Here is a 17,207-nt window from a genome sequence, read left to right on the forward strand (position 1 = left end):
CTAACATTTTTATACTTTTTATGGTATCTTTGGCGATATAAAAATTTGTATTTGATCAAACCTGGCAGTCTCTCTCTCTCTCTCCCTCTCTCTCTCTCTCTCTCTCTCTCTCTCTCTCTCTCTCTCTTTTTGTTTCTCATTTTGCCAAGAAAATATTCTTTCACCCTCAAAGCCATCTAAATAATCTTACTGTTCTTGTCTTTTGTTTGATAACTTCAATACATATGAAATTTATTTTTGTATATGATTAACATAGAGAAACTAGCTTTATATTCTTTTGAAGAAAAGCTAGTTATGCAAGAACCATTTATTATATGTGATTTCCTTTTCCACCAATTTGAAATGTAAACTTTATCATATATCAAGTTCACTATTTGTATTTTTATCTGCTTATGGATTTCTTTTTCATTTATCATTTTGTCAATTAAAAAAAGAAAAAGTGCCCTGACTAGTGTGGCTCAGTTGGTTGGAGCATTGTCCCATACACTGAAGGGTAGTGGGTTTGATCCCTGGTCAGGGAACATATGGGAAGCAAACTGATTGATGTTTCTCTCTCTCCCACCTCTCTCTAAAATATTTTTTTTAAAAGAAAGTGTTTTAATAATCAAGAAATACTATAACAATATTTTCCATTCTGAAAAAGAAATGCCAACACTAAAATAATTTTTAAATTTTTAATAATTATTTATATTCTTGTATATTAAAGATGGTTAAAGTTATAGTTGTGGGCCTCTTTTCTGGTAGAAAATAAATAAAAATGCCTTAAATCTTTATTAATAGTGCTTTATACTATCCCAAGTGGAAAGGGACTAGCTATATTACTCAGGTATTCTACTAGAGATTTTACAGAAATATATCGTTCTTTATTCACAGTGGATTGAACACTATGCAAATTATATGGATTAGCATATTCAAGACATATAGTAGGTATTGTTATTTCTTCTTTCCAGAAAGCAGGCAGCAAGGTGAAACAAATTAGAGGATAACAAATTTAAGCAAATAGTTGGTGGTAGATTTACAATAGAATATTTTCCCTTTGTGAAGTTATTAAAAGAACACATATTTGTGTAGATATATGTATTTGATCAAGCTATCCTGACATACAAGCAATCTTTTGCGATTGAAGAAAAGAAGGCTTTAAACTTTAAATATGAGGAAATGCATGCTCTAAAGTCCAGATCTCTTGCAGACATGTAATACATACAAAAAAGAAAAAGAGTGTCTTTACATTTAGAACTCTCTCTCTCTACATCCTGACCTAAAATCTTTTATTTTAAGCTAATTCCTGAAAGTCTCTACTCTGTCTAACTTTATGTAGTTTGAACTAATCATTAGCTATTTTATATATAGCTTGGACTTAAACTGTAATAATTTCTGGATCTTAATCAGGTAAGCTTACCTCAATAAGCAAAGATAGAGGAGTTATCTAATTAGTTCTTCGTTTTCTGGCTTTTTGGGTTGGGTCACTTGCAAGAGCTCATGGAAGCGTCAGCTATCTAAAAAGACAGATCATAACCTATTCTTAGGAAGAATAAAGTAAAACATTGAGCCCTTAGCTGTACAGAGCCTGAAAAAGGAGTCACCGCATGAGACTGAATTGAGGATATACTTGGTTGAAATAACTGAGGGTCTATCAAGTTCCAATGAGGCTTAGATAGGAGTTTCCTAGGAAAGAATCACATGAACCTGGAAGATTATTTGCAATGTTAAAGGCTTCAAATGTAATCAGAAGTACAAATCTATTGAATATAATTTCACATTCTTTCTCAGGAAAAAAGGCAAAGAAAAGAAAAGGTCACTTACAACTATTTCCCTGATGCTTGTGGAATCAGGAGGAAATTCTAGACTATAACCGTATCACTATTTTCCTAATAGAATAGCTTAGTCCCTTTTCACACCCTCTTGTCAATGTGTGTGAAACATAAGCAATAAAGTTACAGTTCTTTTTCTGAAACTCACAAACACATGAAATAGCTTTATTCGTTTCTCTTATTTTCTGTAGAACAGTGTTGTTTCTTTTTCTCCATGTATTTTTCAGCTATTACAGGAAATATTCCTACTTCCAGGTTTTTTACTTCAAAGATAATTTACAGCAACTTGATTGGGGTCAGGGAATAAGAATCCTGCACACCCCATATTGGGGATCAAACCCTCAACATGTGCCCTGAATGGGAATCAAACTGTAACCTCTTGGTTCATAGGTCAAAGCTCAACCACTGAGCCAAACCAGCTGGGCCAGAGGGCTTTTAAAAACGCATATAATACAGGGATAATTTATGCAACTTATAGTAGGCAGAATAATGACCACTCAAAGATATCCCAGCCCCTACCCCCATCTCTGGAATCTGTAATTATGTTAGGTACATGGCAAGGGGGAATGAAAGTTGCTAATCAACTGACCTTAAAATAGTGAGATGATTTGGGATTATCCAGGTGAGCTAAATGTAATCACAAGAGTCCTTAAAAGTAAAAGAGTTCACTATAACTGGTTTGGCTCAGCGGATACTAGAGCATCGGCCTTTGGACTCAAGGGTTCCGGGTTTGATTCCGATGTAAGGCCATGTGCCTTGGTTGCAGCCACATCCCCAGTAGGGGGTGTGCAGGAGCCAGCTCATTGATGTTTCTCTCTATCCCTCTCCCTTCCTCTCTGTAAAATATATTTTTAAAATGAAGAAAAAAAGTAAAAGAATTCAAAATGGTAGGATCTGAGAAGGACTCAAGCCCTAGCTGGTATGGCTCAATGCATAGACCACAGCCTGTGGACTAAAGGGTTCAGGGTTAGATTCTTGGATTAGATTCTGGTCAAAGGCACATGCCCAGATTGAGGGCTCGAATCCCATTAGGGGGCATGCAGGAGGCAGCCAATCAATGATTCTCTCTCATCTTTGATGTTTCCATTTCTCTCCCGTCTTCACTGAAATCAATAATATATATATAAAAGCCAAAAAACTCAACCTATTGTAACTTGATTTGAAGATGGAGGAAGGGGTGATGAACCAAGACGTGGCCTCAAAAGCTACAAAAGGCACAGAAACAGGTTCATCCCTAGAACTAGAAGGAAGCACATCTCTGACTTTAGCCAGTGAGATTTATGTTGGAAATCCAACCTGAAGATCTCTAAAATAATGAATTTTTGCTGTTTCAAGCCACTAAATTTATGGGCTACTAATACAAATGCCTACCCTCCTAAGGCCCCAGGAGCAGAGTATGGAGATCAGGTTGATTGGTATATATTTTTGTAATGTGTGGGAAAAGCAGGATCTGTAAAAACTCCTTATTGTGTATTATTCCAGCCCTAGAAAACTCCTTCTTTATCATCCCCCTCCAAGTAAAGGATGTGTAAGAACCCCAATTATCAGGACGCCTTCTGGAACACTTGCTGAGAGGGAATGAGATTCTGTTGGAAGTGCTTATATTAGGGCACATTAGGAAATGTTCAAAGAATCTAGCTGTTCTCCTTACTATCTGAAACACCCAAGTCTGTCGAAGAGGTTTAACACCACCAGATTCTCTAATAAAAATACCAGGGGAATTACAGAGAAAGTTCTTCCTCAGGTGGAACCTATTGTTTTATCACCAAGCCATCACAGAGCACTTTGTTTAATGTAGTGGTTCTGACTGAGTCCTGCTCATTAACTGGGAATAATTAAAAATATGCTCACTCAGGCCCAAACTTGGGACAATTAAAACAGAATTTCTGAGAGTGGGGTCCACCCCTGTTTTGTTTGTTTGTTTGTTTGTTTGTTTTGAAGCTCCCTAGACAGTTCTGATACATTAAGTTGAGAACTCCTGACAAAATGGTGTGTGTGTCAGAAACATTTGATGTTAAAATAAACAAGTTCTCATGAAGGAATAAGGCAGTGCACAATATTACAGATCCAAATGTATAAGTAGACTTGTTCTTGCCCACTTATAAGATCCATGAAGGAACTAATACACTACCATAAGTGAATTTATGATTTCTTTTTTATAAAAGGATCACAGAAAGCACATATAATTGATTAACAGACTGTGACTATTGTCTCTCATTCTCAGAGTCTGTGTGCCTCTTTCCAAAATTAGGCTATCCATCTACAGTGAGAGAAGAAAATATATGTCTGTAAAATCTCTTGTGAAAAAAATCCATTTAGTTTAGAAAAGTTTTTGGCCGAAACCGGTTTGGCTCAGTGGATAGAGCGTCGGCCTGTGGACTGAAAGGTCCCGGGTTCGATTCCGGTCAAGGGCATGTACATTGGTTGCAGGCATATCCCCAGTAGGGGGTGTGCAGGAGGCAGCTGGTCGATGTTTCTCTCTCATTGACGTTTCTAACTCTCTATCCCTCTCAATTCCTCTCTATGTAAAATCAATAAAATATATTTAAAAAAAATGCCGAGACCTGTTTGGCTCAATGGATAGAGAGTCGGCTTGGGGACTGAAAGGTCCCGGGTTCGATTCCGGTCAAGGGCATGTACCTTGGTTGCGGGCACATCCCCAGTAGGGGGTGTGCAAGAGGCAGCTGGTCGATGACTCTCTCTCTCATCGATGTTTCTAGCTCTTTATCTCTCTCCCTTCCTCTCTGTACAAAATCAATAAAATATATTTAAAAAAAAAAAAAGAAAAAAAAAGTTTTTCTTTTTTCAACATTGCTTTCTTAAAAAAAAAAAGTCTAAGAAACTTGTTCAACAGTTTCCCAAATAAAATAAAATAAAATAAAATAAAATAATATTGTGCTTGGAATTACTAAGATTCAGCTAAATTTACCTTGATAAATGTAATTAAGGAGTCATAAAAAGTTTGACTGCATCATCACCATGGACATAATACCAGCTCTGAAACCCAGGACTGTATTACTTGAGAATACTCAATTCTTCCCTGGAAGAAAAAAAAAAATAGGATGGACAAAACTCATGTGTTAAGCATGGATAAGTTAAAAATCTGTGAGACATAGTGGTCAGATAAAGTTAGTAGGGCATACACTTGTAACATAGAAAATGCTGAAATGACCAAGAGATGCCTTAATATTCATGAGGCACTAAACATACAAGAGGCACTAATATTCATTAAACATTATACATTCCTTACACACTAAATATACATGAGACATTCGACATTCACAAGTCTTAGTTTTGCCACTCAGTGGTGACAATCATACTGTGTCCACACGTGCTGTACAAGAAGTGCAAAACTGTACTTGCTCAGCAGGTTACCTGGCAAGCTACAGCTGTGGCCAGATATTCTTGCCCTGCATCTCTCCAATGGAGTCAGAGTGTGTCATTGGTACCTCCCACCCTTGTCCCCTTGCTCAAACCCCGGCTCTGGTCCAATTACAATTGCATCAACAGGAAAGCTAATGAGCCAACAAGAGAGACAGGACATATGAACATTACATAATCACAGGTTTCAATTCAAGTCTTTCCATCTCATTTGCACCCTATTGTGTGTTAATTTTCTTTCCCTTTGCTTCTCATGATGTTTTAGCCTTTGATTCCATGACCTCTAGGATAGCTTATCTGGTAGTATATTTGGAGGGTCTCAATGCATTGAGGTAATTTCTAAAAAAAAAAAAAAAAAAAAATGAAGCAGATAATATCTGGGTATTACTCAGCACTGTATGTTATGAAAATTATTTTAAAATTTTTAATTGTAGAGAGAGAGGGAGAGATAAACATCGTTCAGTTGCCTCCTACAGGTTCCCAACCTGGGCATGTGCCCTGATTGGGAATGGAATTGGCAACCTTCCAGTGCATGGAACTAGCTCAACCAACTGAGCCACACCGGCCAGGGCAACACAAGATTTAAAAAAAAAAAAAAAAAAGTTATTTTACCTGCTATCCTATAATTTTCAAAGCTTTACACTCAAAAAAATGTCTCTCTTTGAGTGTACATTTTCCTGGCAACAAGAAACAGAATCCCTAATTTTGGCAGGTCCTAAGATATGTCCTTCTCCTTAGAAGGCCTTTTTAATCTTTAGGCTTTCCAAATAAACTAGATTAACAGTTTTTAGAATACTTATTATAGTGGGTATAGTTTATTTTAATTGCAAGAAGCTGATTATCTTGATCCTGGAAAGGTCCCTTGAAAGTCCTTCTGATTAGTGTACATATTGGGTGACCAGACCTCATTTTTCCAGGATTAGTAGCAAGAACTTTTGGTATTTTTTGGCAACTTGTTTAAAGTGGTCTGAGATTCAGAGTTAGAGAAACCTACTGCATAAAACCCTGTAATTTTATGTAAGGCTAGTGACGGGGAAGGGCAAAGGGGGTTCTGAAATAAAAGTTACAGAGAAAAACCTGATTCATGGGTTGGTGGTGATCCAGAATCAGCAAGTGATGTGAATGAGTGACTTGAATCTGTTGAGGTTATCAGAGTGGAAATAGATGAGCTGAAAAAGCGAGTGCTCAAGCCTCTTAAGGCATAAAAACCCACTTGGGTGAGGGTATCACTAAGGAGATTTCCTTTCCTCACCTCCCCCATCCCCCCAAAAAACCAAAAACAACACCCTTTTGCCCCCAAACCACCTCCTTAAATGGAGAAGAAAGGGGCACTCTTTCATCACCTGTGGTAGGTGACCGTGCATTAGAGAACAGGGACTCCATCTTCGCTTCTACTACTTTTTGAACTGGAACACCTACAGCTGTTACCTTATGCCTGTCCAACCACTATATTTTAGGAGTGTTGGGAGCAGGTAACTGGCCCTTTAGCTTTACAGGTGATAATGATATTCTGATTGGGAAAAGATCGTTCGTCTTAGTAGATGCATGTAAAAGTATACAGGGTTAAGGTATAATGTCTGCATCCTTCTTTCACATGCTCCATGGGATAAAAAAAAAAATACACCCAAATATAGATGACACCCATATAGCGGAATTTTTGAATCTAGATGATTGATCCCGTCCATCCACCCACGATGAAAACCCTTCAAAACCACATTGTTGTTATATGCAAATTGCATTTACACTTGAAATATACGTCATTTGCAAGCATTATTTCTGAAAGTGCATGGTGGTTACATTCGGGTTATCGGTTTTCTCTACATGCACGTCAGACACTCAACCCGGCGAGGCGACCCCATGGCACCGCCCGCCCGTGACCTGTGAGCACAGGCAGCATGGGCCGCGGGTCTCACTTCAAATGCCCACATTTCTCTTCGATCTCAGCGAGAATTAAGTAGCAAGCGCTTGTCCCCAACGGCTTTTTGCTTTTTCAGTTCTGGGACGGACGCTCGCCGGCGTTTCACGCGCAGCTCCGGGCGGGGCTTCGCAAGGACGCAGGGGCAGGCGCCCGCCCGCCGCGGCCTTCCGAGCCGGCTCCTCCGGCGCCCGCCTCCCTCCTTCCCCGAAGTCAGCAGCCCGGCGCACAGCCAAGTCAGGGTGACGCGTACGCATGCGCAGGGCAGGTTTCACACCCTGCGCGGCCCCGCAGCGCCCGCCGGCGCCCCGGCTCCTCCTCGCCCCGCCCACTACCTCCGCATTACCCAATAGGCGCCGACGCCGCTACGACCCCGGCCGGAGGCGGAGCTGTTGGGGCGGCCGGGACGCTGAACGGCCGTTCACGTCGACGCGGTGACGTCACGCGCCGACGCACCTGTCGGGCGCTCCGGATTCTTGCTGCTTTTCTTCCCCTTCCGTGGGTCGGGGACGCTCCGGTTCGGAGCTTTTGCAGCCTCTTTCTCGTAGTCCAAATTCGCCCGGGGCCGTGTGTAGAGGAAGGAGGGTGTGGTGGCTGGGAAAGCCCTTCTCCTTCGTTCCCGAGTTAGACCATGGGTTTAGGGTTAGTCTCTTAGGAGAGAAGGGATGCTGGAGGTTTTCCTAATTTTGGGTAGAGAAACAGGTTACTCGAGGGCCCAAAGCAAGCGGATTTAACTTACTGCCGTGACCGTGTTGGAAGGAGGACCCAGATACGAGTCCCACCGGGCGAAATTTCCGTAGGAAAAGCCAGGTCTCTTCAATTGCGATAGTTTTGGTTGTTGTTGAGCTTCATCAGGCGGAGCTCCCGGGGCTAGCGAGGGCTGAGGCTGGAAGCAGATGCAGAATCCAGGGGCAGCGCAGGAAGCGGCCACCGACGTTGCTATGCCTCTGAGCTGCAAGGTGAGTTGCATTCTGCGAAGGAAACATGTGTGAGCTGTCCTGTTCACGGGGCTTTGGGTCAACTTTGACACCAAGGATTGTCATCTTGGCTTATCTTAGAATACATTTACTACATAAATGTTAAGTCCACCCTCATTAGAGACGTACCCTCGAATATTCTTTATGATTTCACCTGTTTTGTCCAGGAAACGTCGAAGGATTTTTGAATAGGATGGAAGTAGTTTTCAAGGAAAAGATTAAATTTGAACTTTTCCTTTCGCCAAATGTGCCCACATTTAAAGTAAATATCGGTTTATTTTTCTTTTTAGTATTTAGGTTTATGTGTATACCAAGACACAGTTTGTGTGTGTATTTATATAAAACGTTGGAGTTTTGGGCTTAAACTTGGACTAGAAGCGTCCTGAGACTCTCAAATTAATTTTGCCCATGCTTTATTTGTATAGCATTTTAAAACTGGAGCACATAGAAGGTAATATACATACACACTATGCGTATTTGTTAGAGTTGAATCAACAGTGGCCATACCATTTTTTTGTTTTTTTTGTTTTTGTAATTCAAAAGTTCAATTCTGAGAACTATAAACTTTCTATGCAATTCAGTCACTGCACCATCATTGTGGCTTGTGTCATTGATTGTTGAATCTTCCCAGAAATGCTTTTCTTTTCATCTCCAAAATTTAACGTAGAAGATATGTTTCTTGATGAGGTCTTTATGGAAGCAATTTAACTGATGTCAGTTTTACCAGCCCTTGTGAGTAACTAGAAAATACTGTGTAGCTCAAGAGTACATAAAGGAGTTAAAATGTTAATGTATATATTGTTGATTTTTGTCATAAAAGTTGCTGATTGCATAGAAGGGCTAGAAAAACAGGTATGATCTGCAGAGAATTTCTCAAATTGAGTATGCTGTTATAACCTCTGGTTAATAGAAACAGCCAAGGTTGGCAGAATATATGACAAATTTCATTCCGCTCCCGCATTCTACCTCCCACACACTTCAAAGACTTTTTTTTTATGGTATAGCTTACATACAAGATCATATTTTTTTCAGATGTCCAACATAGTGATTCTACATTTATATTTCCTTATGTGATCCCCACATGTCTATGTCTAATAACTCAAAAGACTGATTCTTTGTTTGAAAAAAGGGTCAGATGATTTTAAGAAGATGAATGTTAAGCATGTAGATCGTTACTTGGAGATTGTTGTAGCATGTGTTTTCAATCATGTTACTCATTAGGAATGTCAATATTTGACCAGGTTTTGCATATATATAAAGTTCAAGGAAACAGATTTGCTGAGGTTATGATTTTATGTTAGTAAATTGGCTATTTTCCAGGTCATGTTGGTGGTAGGCTTTCCATTTCCTGTTGTGACATGTTGGTAATAACTTTCAGACCGCTCAGGAAGTGAGGTTTGATCTCTGTAGTGGGTAAGATATCAAAGCAGTATTCTGTGGGTTTTGGCCACTGACTACTTTGAAGAACTTTCAGCTAAGTTTCTAGTCAAACTTACCAGCAGTGATCTAAAACATACAGTATGACATAGTAAGTGTTAATATTTATTGAGTGAATTCTATGACTCAGGATCTTTCCTAAGTAGTTTTTTGTAGATTATCTCAATTCTCACACCAACTCCATGAAGTAGGTACTTACTAGCGTTCCCATTATACAGATGTGGAAACGGAGGCATAGAGAATTTAATTACCCCAAGATCTCGGTAATTGTCAGAACTGACACTGAAGCCCGGCATGATTTCAGAGCTCTTGCTCTCGATGCAGGTAGGACTAATTAAAATGTTACAAGAAATGAAAGGATGAGAGGGATGGCATGATAGGTCCATTTCTTTTCCCAATTATAAAAGTAATGTAAAATTATAGAAACTCTGGAAAGTATTTTTTTTTTTTCTTTGAAACTCTCATCCTGCTATAATAAACCCCGTTTGGGTATTTTTGTACTAGTATACGAACATCCACATGTTCACTAGTATATGAACATTGCAGCTATGATTCATTTTGATTCTTAAAGATAAATGTTCCTTAGTTAAGTACAAATTGGAGGGAGGAAGAACCCCTATGGGGAAACTGCCTATTTGCGTTGCTGAAATATGGAGAGATTTCATTTGCAACTTTGACTTGAACAAAGTTAAATAAATGTGTTTCTTGACCGTAGGGGAAGTAGTTGATAGTTTGTCTTGTAAAATCATGAAAATTATTTGGTTTTCAAAGTGTAAGACTTCCATAACATCTTTTTGTTGGATTTTTGTTTACCTTTCTTTGTTGTGACAGTCTGAGCCTTATATTTGTGTTTTTCCTTTTAAAATCATCTAGCATTTAACTTTTGAATGACTAAAATTTTGATGAATCTAGGAAATTTTCTTCAGAGCTGACAGGTTACTGCAGGTTATTCATTGCATACTTTTTTGAAGACAAATGTAGATGGCATAGCGATTTATACATTCAGCTAATACAATTAACAGGATAAAACATCAAGTAATATAACTTTTGAGAAAAGTCAGTATCTTGTCAGATGTTATATGGGCTGACAATTTGTATCAGAATAAATTCTTGCTAATGTAATGTTTCAATTTTAGTTTCATGATGTTATATGGGATTGAGGGGTCATTCCTGTGTAAAATAAACTTGAGAAACTTCGCATAAATTTTTATTATAAAGTTAATTTTTACGACAGTTGGGGATATGCTTTATACCATACTTACTTGACCATGAAACCTTTTACTGGACTTGTGTTCTGTGCACATACTCATCTGCAGGTATATTTGTTGTCTTCTTGGCTCCATAGCTTCACTCATGCCAATAATTTTGATTCAGTTAACCTCTTCTCCCATCTCTGCCCCATAAAATACTCCTTACCTTTTAAGGTCCAACTCACATGTGTCTCTTCCAAAGAAGGCTTCTCATCATCAGATACAGCGGAATGTGGTCTTTTATCTGAGCTCTTATAACAGTTCTTCTGTGACATCTGTCATGTATTGCCTTTTATTATGTAGATATATAGTAATTATGGAAAATATTACATCCCTTTTGAGGACAGTATATAAAGTAACTTTATACTGAAGGTTACTGAAAGCCACAGACTCTATACAAATATGCCATTAATCAATAAAAATTGTTATATTTTGTACAATTTCTGGTATATTAGTAGCTACTCTATAAACAGAATGAATGAATTATTGTTTAAATTTATTGTCACATTTTAATAGTTGACCTGTACCTAGCACATACATTTCTTAAAATACGTATATGAGAATGCTTCTTACATATAGTCAGTTTCTCTTCCCTGCCATTATTGATCTTGAGACTTTTATCCATCGCTTTAGTTGCAGACATTTGGAATTGTCATTTGGGGGTTGGTGGGTGGTATGGATTTTACTTTCTTTCACTCAGATTGTGCATACTTTTTTGTCAGCTTACTAACCAGCCAGATAACTGACTGAAATACCTTTTTTAAAAATATATTTTATTGACTTTTTACAGAGAGGAGAGAGAGCATAGAGAAACATTGATGAGAGAGAAACAACGATCAGCTACCTCCTGCACACCCCCCACTGGGGATGTGCCCACAACCAAGGTACATACCCTTGACCGGAATCGAACCTGGGACCCTTGAGTCATAGGCTGATGCTCTATCCACTGAGCCAAACCGGTTTTGGCTGACTGACATACCTTTGACATTTAGTCATGGTCCTCAGTCCTGATTGATCTTCTTTATGAGTGAGGCAAAGTTTTGTTGGAAGCTATGAAAAATTAGTGTACCACTTCAGGCTGTTAGTCATTTAGCCACCCATTTCCAAGGTCTTTTTATTTCTGTGCTTTATCCCCAAACCCCATTCTGGTGGTGTACTGCTTTGTGTTTGGGGACTTAGATTACATTCCCTTCATGGTAGTCTGACCTTGAATAGGTTGTATAATTCTACAGTTGGAAAGAACATTCTGGTCTTGAGGCCTATTGGCCGTAGGAGTAAAACATTTGTTTCTTTCAGCAATTTTGAATTAATTAGTCAAGTCAGAAACTTAGCAGATATCTTAGATTTCTTCTTCACCATTCCCACATTTTAGCTAGCACATCCTCTTAAATATTTCTCAAAATGTGTTCTACTTCTCCATATTGGTATGTGTTATTTCAGTACTAGAGGCTTGGTGCATGACCTTTGTGCACTGGGGAGGGAGGTCCCTCAGCCTGGCCTGCACCCTCTCACAGCCCCGGACTCCTAGGGGTCCTTAGCACTGCTGCAGAGGAGAGAGAGGCTCCTGCTGCCCCTGTGCTCCCCAGCCATTAGCCCGGCTTCTGGCTGAACAGCACTCCCCCTGTGAGAACACACCACCAGGGGGCAACTCCTGTGTTGAGAGTCTGCCCTCTGGTGGTCAGTGTGAATCATAGTGACCAGTTGCTCTGCCATTCGATTGATTCACATATTAGCCTTTTATTATATAGGATTATATAGGATGCCCTCATTATCTTATATTTAGAACTAGAGGCCAGTGCATGAAATTCGTGCACAGGTAGGGTCCCTAGGCCCGGTCTGTGATCAGGGGCTTCCTTCCCTCAGCTGCCACTGCCGGCTGGGGCCTTTCTTCATTCTGCACCTCCCACTGGTGGTCATTGCACATCATAGCGAGTGGTTGAACTCCTGGTCGGTCAAACTCCCTAGGGGGTAATTTGCATATTAACCTTTTATTATATAGGAGGAAAGATTGTTCAATGGTGTACTAGAATAAGGGTCACTAACTTTTCTCCTAATCTTTAGTCCTTCAGTCTCTTGTCCTTCTGATCTGTCTTCCACACTGCTGCTAGAATTGGTCTGCTAAAATTTATATCTGATCATATGGTTTCTTTTTTTAAAACTCTTAATGGTTTATCATGTGTATAAATGAGTAAATAAGTTCCTTAGCATGACATGAGTCCCCTCCCACTACCCCCCTTTTTTTTTTTTTTGCTAATCCTCACCCGAGGATATGTTTTCCATTGATTTAAAAAAAAATATATTTTATTGATTTTTTACAGAGAGGAAGGGAGAGAGAGAGTTAGAAACATCAATGAAAGAGAAACATTGATCACTGCCTCCTGCACGCCCCTCACTGGGGATGTGCCCGCAACCAACATACGTGCCCTTGACTGGAATCAAACCCGGGACCCTTCAGTCCATAGGCTGATGCTCTATCCACTGAGCCAAACCAGTTTTGACTCCATTAATTTTTAGAGAGAGTTAAAGGAAGGGGGAGAGACAGAGAGAAACATCAATGGGAGAGAGGTACATCGATTGGTTTGGTTGCCTCCTGCAGGCTTCCTGAATGGGGGCTGGAAATTAAGCCTGCAATTGAGGTACATGCAGGCTCATGACTCGAACTGCACTCATGACCCATCAGTCCAAGGGCTAATGTGAGGGCAGTGGTCGGCAAACTGCGCTCGCAAGCCATATGTGGCTATTTGGCCCCTTGAATTTTTAGCAAAGGCCCGCTTACGAGTACTCTAATTAAGTTAATAACAATGTACCTACCTATATAGTTTAAGTTTAAAAAATTTGGCTCTCAAAAGAAATTTCAATTGTTGTACTGTTGATATTTGGCTCTGTTGACTAATGAGTTTGCCAACCACTGTGCTAGGTCAACACTTCTTTTTTGATTTGGCCTGTGTTTTGATTTGACCTCTTCAGCTACTCTTTAGTTCCCTTCCTCTTCTCTTCTATAAGCTACCCAAGGAGATTTTGTTATGATGCTGCTGAGTTTTTGCTCATTTTTTTTTTAATGTGTGCCTGTATTGACTTTTAATCTTACATACTTACTCTAGTTAACTCATCCTAATCATTAATGCTCAGCTGAAACTTTCCCTCTGTTACTAAATGTTCACAGATTTTCCCAGGCAGCATGCTGATTCCTTTTTAGAGTTAAATACCTTGTATATACCCCTCCTGTGGTACTTATCATATCATACTGTAGTTATTTGTATGTCTTTCGCCTTCAGTACCTTGAGAATAGGGACTATATTTATTACCCCGCACGGCTTTGTGCCTGATATATGCTAGCTGCTGAGTAAATGGTTACTGAATTAATTAATAGATGACTTTGTGTCCTGGCCAGTGTGGCTCCGTTGTTTGGGCATTATCCCGTGCACCAAAAGGTTGTTGGTTTGATTCCTGTTCTGGGCACATGCATGAGTTGCAGGTTTGATGCTCGGTATCGAGTGTGCATGAGGCAGCCAGTTGATGCAGTGCTCTCAGATTGATGTTTCTCTCTTATCTCTTCTCTCTAAAAATTAACAAACTACTCATAAAAAAAAATACAACAAAACAACTCTGAAAACTAACTTTGGCTACTAGATACATGGTGATCCTATAAACTCACATAGGGAGAGTAGGAGGATGGCAAATTTGGGGCAAATATGTCTACAGTTTGGGTCTTGCTGAATTTGAGCTCTTATGTAACATCTAAGTAGAGATGTGCCATTCATTTGTTACATATTTGTTATTCATTCATACTATAAATATTAATTGACCCAGGGAGATTTTGTAACTACAGACAGGGTTATTCTAAAATTTATATGGAAAGGTAAAGGAACCTGAATAGCTAATACAGTTTTGAAAAATAAGAATCAAGTATGAGAAGTCAGTCTATCCAATTTCAAGGCTTAAGGAGAAGTGTATGTTCCCAGCAAAGGGAGCAATAAAGGCACTGAAGCACGAGACAGGAAAGAGCCTGCTAGGACTGAGAGGAAGAAGATTAGCGAGTCAAGAGCACTTGCAGGAAGTACACCAACAAAAAATGAAGCTGGAGAACTAGGCAGCGGCCAGACTGTATAGGGCATTGTCCGCTATGTTTGAGTTTCTCTGCTAAGAGTCGTGAGAAATGGTTAAGACTAATCTAAATAATTCATGGAGTTGAGAGAGATTACTGGCCAGACTTGCTTTTAGAAAAGACTATGCTGGCTGTCATGTAGAGATCAGGTTAGAAGAGGTACAAGTGATTTTACATAGATTTTTGCATATTTTTTTAATATGCAAAATTTCAGTTCTGTATTATGATTTAAATATTTGTTTGTGGGCAAGCCTGGGAATTAAGTTTAGAGCCTAAAAGGATTTAACATTGGTGTCCATATTGCTTCTTTATATTTTCTTTATTGCTGGGACTGACCAACAGCCCCTGAATGATGGATGAACAGATTATTCTGCCACAATTTGACTGTGAAAGAGAGGGCTAAGGGGCCCCTGGCCTTAGTAGCCAGGACAGCCTAGATTGCCTGCCTCCTTAGCCTTTTATTGGAATCTTTATCTTCAGATACAATGAATAGGCAGAGTAATCTTGGGAGTACACATGTGTTTACATTGTAGTCTTTTAGGCAAGGGCGTCCATAGATTAAGCATAAGGATTCCGGTAAACACCTGGGGTCTGCACATGCACAGAATTATTTGGAAAGGAATAATTGAGCACAGCCTTCGACACTTCCCTAAGTCTCCCTTAAGTCAGAATTCCGATAAATAGGTGAGGCCACCTTCCACACACTTCCCTTTTATCAGAATGTCCTCCTTACAACTTTCCAACCAAGTCTTTTGTGCTCCCCAACACTTTGTGCTATCATAGAATTTTAAATACTTTATAGCAGTGATGTTCTATAAAAATATTTGTGTTGTAACTGCAAGCCATATATGTAATTTTAAATTTCATAGGAGCCACATTATAAGGTAAAAAGGAAATGATGAGATTAATTTTAATAATATATCTTTTTAACCCAGTATGTCTAAAATATTATTTCAACATGAAATCAATATAAAATTATTAATGAAATATTTGATTTTTTAAAATTAAGTCTTAGAAATCCAATAGATGTTTTACCTTAAAGCACATCTCAATTTGGACTAGCCATGTTTCCATGTTTCAAGGCTAGTGGCTACTGAACAGACAGTGTATACAGCTCTATAGGTTTCTGGAGTAGGTTTTTAAATTTATTTTTTGATTGGGGATAATTGTGGAAGACAGAATTCCAAGATGACCCACAACATCTGCATCCTCTGGAATACAGATGTCTCTTCCCAGTTATTCAATCACACATGAAGTGGCTGCTTTGAAGTGATCTTGCAGATGTAAAGTCCCAAGTCAGCTGACCTTAAATAGAGAGATTACACTGGGTGAATCTGATCTAATTAGGTTAGTTTTGTTTGTTAAGTTATCAAATTTATGGAAATAATAGCTCATACAGGCCTGAGTTTAGTAAACTTGGGATAGAGTTGGTTGCTTTTGTTATAAAGAACGGTGTGGCGTTATAGATGCCTCAGAGGTGTTAGTGCAATTAAGTTTTTTAAGCATTTTGAAAGAGTGAAATTGCCAGTTAACACTTATGGTTCTTGAGGGACTCTTAGGGATAAAATGGAGGAGACATGTTGGAACTTGCTGATTGAGGTCACAGTATACAGAAAACCTGTAACTAATTTTTATTTGCTGTATGTTATATATATTAAGCCCTTTTAGTGTGATTATCACATAAAGAAGTCAAGAATAGAATGTATGTGTTCTTTGCAAAATCTTAGTCTAAATGCTTTGATACATCAGAATTAAAATGATTCTTGAACTGTTAATGATTTTTTTCAAAGCCTTTGGTTATTTACTCAAGAGCCACATATTTAATTTGATTGCCTCTTTGGACACTGCAAAATTCTTAGTATGCATAGCTATTTTATACTATTCTACTTTAACATTTACCTTAAAATATAAAAACTCTTGCTTTAATTAGTATGTTGTAACAAATTCAGTATGAAATAATAGGCCATCTTTGGTAGAGGTAACCATAAAACAGCAATAAAGTTGTAAAGCATTACATATTAAAAATTTTCTTTGTAATTTATGTGCTAGTTTTTAGTTGTTCTCCCTAGACCAGATTAATGCTGTTATAGAGAATATTTGTCTATTGAAAAATCAATACATGTATATTTTTTACTTTATTGCTTGGATAAGCAATTTGACATTTATTATCCATCTATTATGTACCCATCACTACCTTATGCTGAGAATAAAGATACGTTCTCAGGGAGCTCTCACACGTCACCTTCTCTAAATTAGGAAATGTATGCAATAAATCTGTTTTAAAAAGTGGTATTTTATTTTTCTAAAAAATGCATAAAAGCTTTGCAAATA

At 38.7% G+C, this 17,207-nt stretch overlaps 1 protein-coding gene across 2 annotated transcripts in view; it reads left to right on the top strand.

The window, feature by feature from the left end:
* Window positions 1-7,481: 7,481 nt before the first annotated feature.
* The window catches only part of CLCN3 (chloride voltage-gated channel 3), a 65,888-nt gene continuing 56,162 nt past the window's right edge, over window positions 7,482-17,207 (top strand). For both annotated transcript variants that reach the window (XM_084883739.1, XM_084883741.1), the window contains exon 1: window positions 7,482-8,066. The gene's annotated coding sequence lies outside the window, so the exon portion shown is untranslated. The remainder of the gene's footprint in view (window positions 8,067-17,207) is intronic.

The sequence above is a fragment of the Pipistrellus hanaki genome, assembly GCF_964339955.1.
Source record: "Pipistrellus hanaki genome assembly, chromosome: 5".
Lineage (NCBI taxonomy): Eukaryota > Metazoa > Chordata > Mammalia > Chiroptera > Vespertilionidae > Pipistrellus > Pipistrellus hanaki.